The sequence below is a fragment of the Gadus morhua genome, chromosome 6 (genome assembly GCF_902167405.1).
Source record: "Gadus morhua chromosome 6, gadMor3.0, whole genome shotgun sequence".
NCBI classification, from domain to species: Eukaryota; Metazoa; Chordata; class Actinopteri; order Gadiformes; family Gadidae; genus Gadus; species Gadus morhua.
Genome location: NC_044053.1, coordinates 9,063,613 through 9,078,612, shown reverse-complemented (window position 1 = coordinate 9,078,612; position 15,000 = coordinate 9,063,613).

Genomic DNA, 15,000 nt, shown 5'->3' with positions numbered 1-15,000 from the left:
TGTACAATCTCCCAGACTACGCGCTTCTTATGCAGCTACCTTGAAGACGGCTATTCCAATGAATTCTGCTTGATTAATTTTCCTGGCTTGATTAATGATCGGAGATCATTTTTATATCATGGGGAGAGCGAATAACATGTGATATTGAAAGTGATAACACACTCTACTCTTATGATTAACATATTACCAGTGTTGTGTATCCATAACATGTGCCTGTTGGCCTGCATTATGTAATGAGCCTTTTACTTAAACTTGTTGGAAGTATCTCTTAATTTGACCCCCCCCCCCCTGCTAGGCCGGGAACGCGTCGTGTAGCCTAGTGGCGTGGCGTGTAGCCTAATATCCTTACATGTAGTCAAGAGGAGCATATAGGAGATGATTTAGGCAGGCATTAATTTGTGTTTAAGACATTTGTTTATATGGGAATCTGTAGACTATTTGAATGCCTTTGATTCTCGTCTCTGTATGTGTGTGTGTGTGTGTGTGTGTGTGTGTGTGTGTGTGTGTGTGTGTGTGTGTGTGTGTATGTGTGTTTGTGAGGCCTGGGCGTGTCTCATTCTCCATGCCCGCTTAGGCAGCGAGGCACTTTAAATGGAAATGGACTTGACATTTAGGAAATGTAATCAGCAAGCATTATAAAAGCAGTTGATTTTCCCCAACAAAGGCCCCTTCGTCACTCACTCCCCCCCCCCCCCTCCCTTGATCTTCATCAGTCTTTCAACAGTTCAATTTATCTATTTGAATTTCATACTTATATTTTATCGCTCTCTCTCACTCTCCCTCTCTTCTTTCTCTGACTTTTAGGGACTCTACTTTCCTTTGTCATTTAATCTTGGCTTTTTTCCTCAGTTGCTCCTCGCTTGATGGCTGTGTCGGCCCATATCAGGGCGTTGTTGTGACCAGACTAAAGCAGTGAAATGGTCTAGGTCTTTGATTCATGTGCTGTGTTCAACCAAGGAGAATAGACAACTGCTTTGATTCATTTGAGGGCTAATTTTCTTGTCTTGTTCGATGTTTAAATTGAGGAAATAATGAATCCCGATGAATATACAGCCGATTCTTAACAAAGCTCATTATGCGTGTAAAGCTTTGTTTGGGTATCGATTTTGAAAGTGTTCCTCCATCTCAATGTCTGTTTATTTCTCTTTTTCTTGCTTTCATTCTTCCTTAATTTCTCTATCTCTTAATGTGCTTAATCACCAGAGTTCAGACTCAGAGGTCTGATTTCCTTCGATAATACGGTTCTCCTTATGCCATTAACCCAGCTTTCCCCTTAAACAGATTGCAGTCATGGCTCCAGAGTGTAATAAATAATGAAGAATAATCACTTAACTGCGTTGTACAATAGACACAGCACTTCAAATATCATAAATGTACTTGTATAACTGATTGAAGATGGAAATGGGATGTTTTACACTTTCGTCCTGGTTTTCACCGCTAAAAACGAGTTTGGTGTGTGTGTGTGTGTGTCTCTGTGTTAGTGTGTGTGTATTTTTGAGTGTGTGCGTGTGTGTGTGTTTGTGTGTGTGTGTGTGTGTGTGATATTTGGAAAAAATCGAACTAAACAAAACCAAGAATAGTGTTATGAACTTTCGAAAGACGACAGAAAGAAAACTGTTTTGTTGGTGTGCCTGAATCCATCTGTATTAACCCGTTTGGAGGCAGAAGCAGAGAGGTTTGGGTGACAGAAAAGGAGAATGAAAACAAATAAATTAGTCATTAATTAGTTGGTTAATTAGCAGACGTTTTCTATTGAATAACTTAGCAGATACATTTTATCCAAAAGCAACATGCAAAGTACTCAATACTGGGCATTAAGTTGCCGGTAGGAATCAGGCATCCTACTCAAGGATGCTAATTTTGTGGACATTGGGAACAGAATCAAATAGCATTTGGCTGGAAGTCTAACATATTAGTCAACTCTCAGATTAAGGCAATAGTTGATTTCTCCTGACGAAACAGGAAGACAGGGAGACGCTGAGACTCCAGGTTGGCTTAACCCAAAGCCAGGCTTCATTGTTCTCCAAGCCAAATGTTCAAGGACAACATTGAAGCACTTTGTGAATTGAAAGGTGCCACTGTGTCAATAGAAAACGTACAGCATTCAAACCGTTTCTGTTTGGTGTTGTGTTACTATTGTCTGTGATGTGTGCCCTTTGTGCATGCACTTTGTGTGCTAAAAAAAATGGTGATGTTATCCAAGGTGACTCCACTGACAAGAATTTAAATTGCTCTGGCATTTAGATTGCTCTGACAATAACAATCTTCATTTCTCCCGTGATCTTCTTCTCTCTCGCTCTCTCCATCCAGCATAGAATGACTTTGCCGGGAACTAGCATTGACATCAATACAAACAATCCAAACAATTGCATTTTTATTAATGTCAAACTTAACATCATGGATTCGTTAGTGGTCGACACATGAGAGAAAAATGATGAAACGACTTTAATCAAGTAAATCGAAGAATACTTTAATTAGTGCCTCGTTTTCTTTCTTCTCTGCCTCTTGCTGACTCTATTCTAGCTGATGACAGACAAGAGATTAGTTAGGGAACCAAGCCAGCAGAAGAGCAGTTGGATTTCATTGTTGCACTGTGGAGAGATGCGGAAGATATGTTTCTTTTATGTCCTCCGAGCCGCCCAACTTTGATTCGTTTAGTTTGCTGACTCATACAAACGTGTGTTCAAGTGTTCAAGTTCCATCAGTTGCCTGATTGGAGAAAAATGTCCCGTCGTAATTGAGTGTGACATCAGCATTCATGCTTGCATTATTACACGCTTCTTTCTATTGCAACCAAGCTTCTGGTTGTGTAAACACTAAACAGGTCGGCTGGCTATCCCACCCTTCTTAATATCATCATCCATCTGTCATCATGTCATCATCATAACACACCAACATGTGCACATTCCTACTTTTTGTCATTGTTACAACAGCTTGCGTTCTTAACCGCGTTGGCTGACCGGGGTTTGGATTGTTGCGATGCAGTTGCGCTTCACATTTCAATGCAAGCGTTGTCTTAGCAGCTCACAGCCATAGGAACCCTGGTCTGATGGGTGCACACGCCACAGTTCAATGTGAGGTCTCAGGTTGAAGATGGGATCTGAGTCTCGACTATTTTTGTAGTCGGTCGGCCAAATGGCCTTGAGCATGAGACGACTGGGCTATGTGTGAATGTATTTTTTACGAAAAAATCAGCTGCACCTACATACAAAACAAGAGCTGCCTTGGCAACAATTTTTTCTTGTGTAAGTGTGACCATAATAACAGTAAAATAGCATCATTCAGAAGACACTATACGAGGAGCCTCAATTTGCCGTTAATGTTAGCTCTGAATTGAGTATTGATCTAGTATTTAACTAAATCCGCCAATGAAACGAAATGACGAAAAAATCGAAAGTGAAGCTAAACAAATATTAAAAATCATAAAGAGAAAACAGATGAACAGACTTCAGATTGGGATTCAACAGGATGTGTGTGCCAACGCAGCCAGACAGACAGGCGACATCTGTCTGGGAGAACTCTTCGCTGTAAACGACAAGAACTTTGAGCAAATCGCCTAGTGGGAATAAACCACCGCCTTTAGACTGCCACCATTGACATTTAGGGGCCACTTGTTTATTTTCTAAACTAGGCGCCATATTGACAGCGTATGGACCACTCATATTTCATCACTCAGATGTAGGCAGAAACACAAACATGCTTACGGTTGGGTTGTGATTCTCCCAACCACCTAAAGAAAGGCAGAGGGAGAGAGAAAACTATTGCACTATAACTACTATGTTACATTGTTGGCCCTTTTATGATTTTCAATAAATATATATGGATATATATATATACATTAGTTGGGTAACATTTATATATATATATATATATATATATATTATATTATATTTTGGGATTCGTTTATGACTACAGACTGCAGAAATTCGGTGTCACAGAATGTACTTCCAAAAACACATAATGTTTTCTCGGTTCTAACTCTTGTCATCTCATCTAAACTCTCGCTAAGACCTTGTGCTTAGTGGAAGAGATGATGTCAGAACTTTTACACAGCTCTCAGTTATTTTGAAACTTGTCCGAGAGACTTTATCTCTCTCTTGTGTGAGTCATCTACCCATATCTGTATATAACGCTACATGGCGATTCTAATCCTGCGGTGGCCCCACCGCTGTTATCTGTGGTTAAAACAATCATACGAAAAATTACTTTATGAGCTTTCTGAAAGTTGTTGGAACGTTATACTTTCACCGTAGACAATAGCTTGGGCACTGACATGAACCACTTGTCAGAAGCCCCTTTCAAACAAGCAATGCACAACCCTGAACTAGACATTAGGAGCTGTATGAGAGAATGCAAAGGTCTGAATCGGTTAGACTGGATGTTAGACAATTCTTTTTTTACCAAGTACAAAGTCGGTGTAATGTCCGATGCGTGATTTGGGCAGGTTATTGTCCGGAGCAGCTGGCCCGGGTAGGCGGACCTCCCCACACGTTCAACAGGGTTTACAGCAATGACTGCCCACCATGAGCCTCCTGACATCAAAAGTTCAAGTGGAATGTAAAGCAGCATAGACTGTGTAGAATACTGATTAAAGCAGACTTTCGCTGTGTTAACCAGTGGGAACTACCACGGGCATTGACAAAAATGACGTGCCTACAAAACAAGTCTTTGAGTATTCGCCCATATTTGCTTCAATACTAACCCATATTTTGTTTAGATTAATATTCTGTTAACTTTTTCCATCCCTAGTAGATGGCGGTATATGCGAAGAAGATGAAGAATTCACAGCGAGTTCTGAGGACGTTTCACATTTTTTCCCCATATTTCCAGTATGTGAGAAATAGACGGTAACGAATTATCTCCTGTTGTGTGCTACATGTGTGAAAGGACTTCTCCAGACCAGGTCCTGACCTGATTCTCTAGATATTGTACAGATTTAAATTGTAAAAATGGCTAAAATTGCACATCGCTGTAAGCTAGAACGAGCCATTGATAGGCGACAAATAAAACATAATGTAACCTTGAATACATTTATGGATTTTCTCTTGGTTTTTAGAATAGTTGGAAACATTTAGTATAATCGAAGTACACAACTCAACCAAATTTATAATATAAGTCTAGTTATTTTCAGATATTTGAACAGATGTTTTTTACATATTATACTATATCAATCTAATTGCAAACCATGTTAATTCAACAAAACACCAAATGGTACATAACCGCTCCGGTTTGTTGGTCATGTCTTTTTGGGCATGGGTTATGTTGTTATGATGAGTGTTTTTGCTGAGCGATCTTTGAAATCTTGAATAATTTTTCCTCCTCTGTGGCGCAAATTCAATGAGCGGCGCTTGACTGATTTTGGTGGTGCTTTTTCTCAAAAGTGCTGTGTAATTATCGCATTATGCGGCCCACAATGGCAGCGCGGTAAATACGCCCGGCACGCGTTGATGGAGTGGCTGTGATTAGGGGAGAAGGAGAATGTGACTTTGTTCATTGCAGCGGACATTTTTGTGCTGCCGTGCGGCATTCTTCATCGCTAAAAGCTTTTTGTGTTTAAAGATATGGAGGGAGATAATGAGGGAGAGAGAGGGAGCGAGAGGGAGATGGGGAGAGAGAGAGAGAGGGAGAGGGAGAGAGAGGCAGGGAGTAGTTGGGTTGGAGTGGGAATAGTTTGGCAGAGAGATTACCTTAAATCATCTTGAAGAAATATCCGAGGAAAATGCCCAGGAAGTGTGTTTGTCAGGTCGTTTGTAAAGACTTCCCTGAAAGAAAGACTTAAAAACAGCTAGACAAAGATTAGCTGTCTCTCTGCTCTGTCCTACTTTATTATCGCCAGTGGAAGCAATTAATCAACATAATGCATTTAACCAATTATGCTAGATTTGATCTGGCCACAGGGCTAATTCAATAGAGATCCTAGGTGATTTACGGTTGGTGCGTGGGTTGGTGAGGTAAGATCTTCTGCTAAATGATGGCTAAGATGTCTCCAGGGGATATCTATACCATCCAGCAGTATCTAGCTGTAAACAAAAAAAAAGTATAGGTTATATTCCTTAATCCTGTTGAAAAGGTTTTATTTGCTCACATGCCTTGGAAAACCCTGTAGGTAACTTCACAAGGTAAAATTTGTATGTGTGTAAGAAGGATGACGATAGCAATAGATGCATCACACACTCACACCAAGTCACAAACAGTTTTTGCTCTTTGCTTTGAGAACCTTTCACAAAGACATGTATTAAACCGTAGCTATGGAATGCATTGTGGTCGTTCAAAAGACTAACTGAATTTTTGTACGAAAGCTCATTTGTAAAAAAGCTTTTTACTTAATTGTCCTGCCTACTTGGAGTACTCTACACAATGACTTAAACTTGGCGGAACTGATCTTGTTCAGTCAATTTTATTGAACTCTAAAATAATTACAATCTGTCAAACATGAAACTGCTAGTTAATAGATCTGCTTAGATTATAGGACACTTTTGGTTTATTATTTATTGGTTTAATTGATACGTGTGCATTCGGTTTTATGTGTCTTGATTATTATTTTTATCTTGAATTATATATATTTATTAAGTTTAGCTCAGATAGATGCAACCAATTATGGATTAATTTAATCATACTTCATATTCACAGTTAGGGCTTCAACAAGGCATGGATACATAACCACCAGAAAATAACAACCCAAGAAATAAGCATTTCATGAAATGTGGATTTGTCTATAAATGTCTCTCAAATCGAAAACAATTTTCAATTGATATCAAGTGAAACAAGTTTTAGATATTGTCCTTCTTCAAAATATGCTTCCATTTACCTTGTTTCCATCTAAATGTTCCTACGTTTCATATTTTCGGAATAAAATAAATAGCATGGCTATTGTGTCCATTCACCTCACACACACACACACACACACACACACACACACACACACACACACACACACACACACACACACACACACACACACATACACACACATACACACGCACACGCACACACACACCTACACACACCTACACACACACACACACACACACACACACACACACGCACACACACACACACACACACACACACACACACACACACACACAAAGCACTCAGTTCAAACAGCTTGTCAGAGTGTGACTGATTGATTAGTACCCAGAAGGCTCGGCATTGGGAAGTCAGAAACGGGAAAGGTACCTCGGACCACAGGGTACCCTCAAAAGATTGATATATCTCTCCCTCCGTTCGCTACTTATGCTCTCACATTAATTATCTCTCTTGTGTTCTCTCTCTCGTATCCACTATTACCTCTTTAATTTTATGATATATTTATGACATAAATGATGTTTTCTTTGACCATCATTAAACACATACCTCGCTTGAACGGCTTGATATGATCAGCGACCATCACACACTGATTGTTAGAACTCACCTTAGGCACAAAACACACAATAGCCGCGTTAACATGGCACATCTGATCCGCATAGATCTGTTCCTAAAATGTGTTCCGAATGTACTGTATACATGGCAGTAACAAAAGTGCCCGTTATGTCTCTCGCGCACACCTGACACATCTCTGGACCGGCGGCGACATAATGGATGTCTTATCACTATCGGGGATTTTAAATTCGATTTTAATGAAAGCACAGCAGGAGAGAGCTTTTCTCTGCCTGCTCCTTCAATTAAGAAGGAGGAGGACATCGTAGCTACGTCAATTTCTCGTCAGATCTTTATATTTACCCCCAGCTCCGCCGTAAACAAGAGGAATTTGGATGCGAGTCCGCAGCCAAGACTGGTGGGAGAGAGTGGTCTCTCTAAAGCCTGCCACACACGTAAAGATAATCGGGCTGATTTTGCCCCGATTTTCCCCCTTCCGATCACGGACAGACATCGCCCGATTATCTTAAGCTTTTAAGATTATTTTATAAGATTCTCTTGTAGTGTGTGGTGTGTTAAGAGTGAAATTCGGCCGACAATCGGCTCCGAAATCAGTCGGCGCAGATAATCGTAAGTATTAAACATGTTCAATATTTACGATTATCGGCGGAGAACGTTGTGGTGTCAAATCGTCTTGTGTGGGGGGGAAGCCGACAATCGGGAGTCTCCAACGTGGCGTAATATTGAATTTAACCAATAAAGAGCGAGCTGACTGAACACGGAATTATAACGAGCTATCTCCATGGCTACGATATCCCTGAATACCACCAATATGGCGAAGACAGTTAAAGTTAGATGGACCTCCGATATGGAAAGTCTCTTCTTTCTTTTGCTTTGGGATTTTTCAGTTAGGATTAATCCCAAAACCACCATCATGCAGTCGGTATCCAGCTGGTCCTCCATGAGTTTACACCGGTGTACACTCGCTCTTCTTCACTTCTTCTTGTAGTTAGTTCAATGACTATGTTTGGTGTGACTGCCCCCACAGGTCAGTCAGAGTACTACGTCAGATCACGTTTGTTCATGCGAGATTTCTTGCTTGAGGGACAAGATTCTAGTGCGTCTGAAGACAAATCTTTATGTGTGTGGTGTGCTGTGTTTGGAATATCGCAGGACACCACACACAATACGATCAAAACTGTTAATGTTAATGTTAATGTGTGGGGTCTCTCACAGATAAAAAAATCGGTTGAGATTTATAAAATCTTTATGTGTGTGGCAGGCTTAAGTTAAGAAGTATTTTAACGTTCAGCCTGCAAAAGTACTAATAGTAGCCTACTCATTTACAGTTATCCCGGACGCGCGCGGACACTACGATACGCAAACACGTCATTAATAAACACCCATGTCCCGTCGCTTAGCAACCGGACACGCTTACCGGACTACTTTTACGGAGTGATAACAAAGACGTGAATCAGGCAATAAATCCACTTTCCTTGACAGCGGTGAAGTTCGGTGTGCTTAAAAGTACCGACGGAGCTCAGTGGACCAATTGCGAACTACTGCGGCTGCATCCCAATCTATTCGGAATAATTGTATACATGGCGATTAAAACGGACTACACCACCTCTTCTATTCGGCATAGAATCTATGCCGAACAGATAATTGTATTCCGAATGAGGCGTATACATGATCATTTTCTGTTCCGCATAGAAATCTATGCGGAACAGATGTGTCCATGTAAACGCGGCTACTGTTTCTGAAAGGATATCATGGCGGAACCTCATACAAGTAAAGCCTTACACTACTAGCCAACATCGTTTTCTAACAATGTGTTACAGAGAACCAGAGAGAAGAGAATCCACCTGAAGCACTCCTTCTCATGTCTCTATTTCTAGGTCCATGGGGGGTCTTAGCGTCATTGGAGACCTTTAATGATGTGAGATCTACTCCAACCAGCTGGAACCCAGTGTTGGCAGTTCTAATGGCTGATCAGGGAGCAGGCCTTGTTTACCCTGGGCCAGGTGTTCCCTGGCACACGTTAATGATGTGGGCCGGGACGTGGCCTTTTGACTCTGCGACCGCTTGTTTGTTTCCAGCCTCCTCCTCCTATAGCCTATCACTGCGCGTGTCACAGTAAACACTCACCCTTTCCGACGGCCCCCGTCATAACGGTGATGGCACTTTTTATAGCAGGTAAGGCGCTGGAAAGAGTTGGCTGTGGAGATGCTTCGGTCACTTCTGGGTTGTAATTGGCTAATATAATGCCTTGTTAGTCCTAACAGCGGCATAGGGAGGCTGCAATGAAATATCTATTTTAGCACCAGGAGCGAGGCTCATTAATCATGACGATATATTTCCAAAAAACTGGTGAAATCTCGTATGGGAGGGTCCGCCAAGAGTCTGGTTCCTAGATGATCCATTTCCCGGAGCCACTCCTGGTGGACTGTAGCACATCTGGGTGGACAGTCCCACTTGTGATGTCACCAGAGGATTATATCTATCGATACATTTAGATTGCTCAAAATGACTCATCAGCATCACACCTGGTGGCAAAATGAAGGCACATTAAGACCCTAATTAGGATGGTTTCATTTTGAATCACTGCCACCGAAACAACAAGGTGTATTAAGCCTTCTGCTGCCAAGATGTTGATGTCAGAGTCTGTCAGTCGGGATGGGTTGGTTTGTTGAGCCAGTGGTGGCCCAGCTGCTTGTTTAGCCACACCTGCTCCTAATTAACCCCTGTGCCTGGGTTCCTGATGTGGGGGGGTGTGTGTGTGTGTGTGTGTGTGGGGGGGGGGGTTGGCGGAGGGGAGAAGACAGAAGTGACTCCGGGAACATGAATTATTCTTCTCGAGTTGTCATCCCCTCCGACACCATGGGGTTGATCATTTGGCCACAATAGTAACTTCAGCATTTGATATTCTGTTTATCTTTATTTTGGCACTTTTTTGGCTCTCATCTCTATTTTTGCTGTCTTACCTCCTGCTGCTGTTATTACACCAGCATTTCCGCCCCTCCCAGGGGTTGAATTATCCCTGTTCTCACATACAGAGACCATTGGAAATATATGTATTATCAAATGTGAGTATTCAAACTGAAAAAAATCCACACAAGCTAGGCTTTCTACATCACACTATTGTTGTTTTTTCTGATTTGATCCGGGAAAACTCTGCATTTTTTAAATATGCTGGAAATGTTCTGGGAAATTCTGCGACCCTTTGAAAGTGCTATGTTTGGTTTGGTAGGGCTGCCGTGTGTGTGTGTGTGTGTGTGTGTGTGTGTGTGTGTGTGTGTGTGTGTGTGTGTGTGTGTGTGTGTGTGTGTGTGTGTGTGTGTGCGTGCGTGCGTGCGTGCGTGCGTGCGTGCGTGTGTATGTGTCCCGCGTACGTTAATAAATGTGTGTGCCACACATCATTGCTACGTGGATATTCAGATGATTAAATTTGATGGAGATTATTAAGGGAAGATGACTGCAGGGGATATCCTCAATCAGGACATAATACTGCCGTCACTTCAGTTATTCTAAATAATTTATGATTCTTGAAATAATCTGCTTTGAAAAAACACCTTTTTTTTGTTTTAATACAACCCGGAATCAGTCAATCAGTCACGTAAAATTACTTTGCCTCATTCATTCACTCACTCACTTCACACTCGTTCTATCCCATCATGCACTCACTCACTCATACCAACTTCTTAATGACTGACTTTCACTCTGCAATCTTCTACAGCGCTGAAACTATAATGTGACTTGTGACAAATTGGGAACAGGATGGCAAGGATGAGGTGGCTGAGGGATGTAGTTCTTGAAAATAATACAGAACTTTGGAGTTGAAATAGACTTTTAATAAATACATCCTGTATTTTCACAAAAATGAAAAATACCAAAACTGCTGAAAATTGTGCTGCTGGATTAACAAGTGATCCGTCTGCAAAAATCCTTTTTCATTTTTCATCTCTACTAAACTGAAATGTTTAGGAGGGGCCGAGACTTCTATTACTCTGTCCCTCCTCGCCTCGCCCTCTTGCTCTCTCTTATTTACCCTTCAAGTCCAACCCTTGCATATTCAGCACAGGGGATGTGGCAGCTTTCAATGTCCTCTTCCATCAGTGCCAGTGGTGGTGCAGCAGGCTCCCCCTTCCGTGCTGAGCTTCAGTGAGGCGTCGGATCCCCAGGCCTCCTCACCAGGCTCCTTGAAGTAGATCACCCTGCCCACGGATGTCATGAACACCCACGCTCCAGCCGAGCCGCTGCCTTGACCGTCTGTTTGTGAGGCTAGCATGTAGTTCTTCTAACGGCCTGCAGGAGGTTCGCAGCAGTTGACGGCGGATTGACCTGCCACTATTTGAAGTCCCCGGGAAGAAATAAGGATTTCACACACTTGACACAAAGCCAATCCATTTTGTTTTTGTTCGGTTCGGATCTCAATGGCTAGTTCATATTCATATTTTGTATTTTGTGAGTTCTGGGTAGAAAGTTATTTCCTTGAAAAGTTATAAAGGATTAAAGATGAATTAGTTTTTTACTGATTAACTTGAATGAGGTGGCCATTCATGCCCCGACCTCAATGTGCCAAATATGGATGATTTCCGCTTCTTGCAAATCAACCTTTATAAGGTTCATGTGTAAATCAATGAGTGATGTCAGGGACGCTACGTCCATACTTTGACCAGTCTATGGTGCCAGCGCTCACACACCCATACACATACACACATTAAAAAACTCACATACGCACTCACTCTCGCAAACACTCCCTGACACACCCTCTCACACACACATGCACACTCACACGGACTCTCACACACAAAATTTCAGTGTCTCTTTTTAGTATTCGACTGCATGCTGTGCTCTGCTCCATTTTCCAGGAACAAGGGGCTTCAATCTACCTTGATAGATGCATTAATAGCTTATGTTATATTAACATCTTAACATCCACAGAGAATAGGCTTTGGAAGTACCTTCCTGACATATAGATCATATTATTTATTAAAAATGACCTTAGTACTAGCTCAGTACATTTAAGACCCACCATAGCTACAGTATAGCCACCCATGATTGTACTGTTTATAGATCAGACCTAGTGGTGAGCTACAGTTTTCTGAAAGGTCCTTTCATAATGAACACTTAAGCTGGATAAATATATTTTTATATTATGTAATAGTATAATATAGCATAATATAACAAATCTTTCGGACTGTTACAGAGGCTAAATGCTATTTACGACAAAAGGGATAAAGACAGAGGGACGACAGAGGGATTAACAGAATTTTACATCATAGAAAATTTGAGTGAAACAAAAAAGAAATGTAAGAATAATCATTTGTCAAGGAAAGGCTGTATTATCAGGCTTGAATAATTGAGCTGAAATCAAGTTATAACGTGAATCCTTGCTGAAGTCGGACAAACAAAGCAAACCTTAGAAGATGAGAGTGTGGAGAATGTTGTACATCAATTCACTTTGCAGTATGATAGAGAGGATACAGAGAAGTATGAATCATATAAATGTAAGTCTAGACTCTTCAACTATTGTGTTATTTTCAGCACACAGCTCATAAACTGCCGGAGATAAACAATCTTTATCTCTTTTAGAGATGAATGTCATATAAAGGGAAGACAGCCTGTCTGCGGTTTCATTGAATCAAACTGGATTAACCTCTAAAATAACATCTATCTGTGACGGTCGGCAAGGCAACCGCACAGCGGCTACTGGTCCTACTGATGGTAATCCTGTTTGTTTATGAATGCTTACAGCCTAATTCAAAACACACCCAACGGTACACATATTGCCTAAATAACGACACCACAACGCGTTTTGTTTACCAGAACAATCTTAGAACTTAGCTCCAAATATTTCTTTACAGTTGATAAATCTTCTATCCTAATGCACCCTAATGCAGAAGACAGAGGTTCCATCTATGAACACAGGGATAACATAGCAAGATACTGTAGTCATTTTATGATAATTATTACGACGTTATCATGACGTTTGGCCTGAAAATGTTATATTTCCTATGTAAGTTTGTTATCCGATCCCCAAGGGAGTTTATAATGGTGCTTGCTCACCCTACATACTTTTCAATTCCAGCCAGCTGTAGCAGGAGTACTCTTATCAAAGTTATTTGAGCTCACAAACAGTTAAGATAGTCTCAAGAGCATTCAGTTCTTTCATCCTTTTTTTTTGTGTTTTGTGTAAAATGAAAGCAAGGTCCCCTGTCCTGAAAACACTGTATTCATGGTCAGAGACTGTACTATTTCTGCTAATTCTGCTTCTAATTTTCTTCTGAATCAAAATGGCAAAAACTGTCTGGTTTAGTTACCATGGCAACTGATAAATTTGAGTCCGAAAAGTCACAAAAACAGCATTTATGAAAGGTACAAATCAAGTACATGGTAGTTGATTTTGTCTGCTTCTGAACATGAACCTACTTTGATCCCATTTTGTCCTGACCAATCTAATTTTGTCCAATCCACCCCATTTTGGGGGGATCTTGAGAGATTTTAAAGTTTTGCAGACCAAAGCATCTCTTTCATATTCTCTCAAAAAAAACTTATCTTAATAAACTTAATAAACAGCAACATGCACACATAGTCTGCCGAAAGAATAAATAGAATAAATGTTAATATTGTCTGACAGGGTTTAAATTATTCATACACACAATTTAAAAACAATGTAGACTGTGGTTATTATTGTGCATTATAATAATGCAAAAGGTCAGAACACAGTGTTCTCTATTCCTTTAGTTAATGTGTAATGAGGATGGTTAATCACCAGGCAAGTCATGAATGGGAAATAAAAACGGTTTGTTTACCAAATCGCTAAGCACAGCCTCTTGCCTGTATAACTCCATGACAATAAAGCACACACACACTTATTGATTGATGCTCAATTGATATTGATTGATTGATGCTCAATCAATATCAATCATTAGTTGATCGATCGAGATCGAGAGTGATTGATTCAAGTTATTTAGGTGATTGTCGTGCTTGTGTGTGTATTCGTGTTTTGTGTATGCGTATGTGAAAGAGAGAAAATAGGTGTGTTATTTCTATATCCTTGTGCTTTTGTTTTTGTGTTTACGTGTTTGTGTGAGTTTGTCTATGTTTCACTGTACTGAGATATAAAAGAGAAAGCTCTCAGTTTCTCTTCAGTGAAGTGCACACAACGCTTCAGGCTTTGAGGGTGGACAATAGTCTGATGTTATTTATCCTCAAAGTCGTAGCTCTTATGTTTTAGCAGCTTCATCTGGACAGTTGTTGTTAAAGTATCCTTTACGCTCTTCTGACCTTCTATGCCTGAATGGAGTTGGTAAATAAGTAAAGTCTATAAAACCCTATATTTGCAGTCATTTCCCAGCATCAACTGACTCTCAAAGCATTTATAGTTGTAATGAATCCTTTATTTTCCTATACTGTTTACCTGCATGCCCCTGCACAAGGAGTAGCGACGAGTTCTCCCTAGATGTATGTTTGTGTGTGTGTGTGTGTGTGTGTGTGTGTGTGTGTGTGTGTGTGTGTGTGTGTGTGTGTGTGTGTGTGTGTGTGTGTGTGTGTGTGTGTGTGTGTGTGCAAGCTACATGTATAGCATTTGCACTGTGTCAGTCATTTTACAGCATGTTTGTCATTAGCTGTTGATAG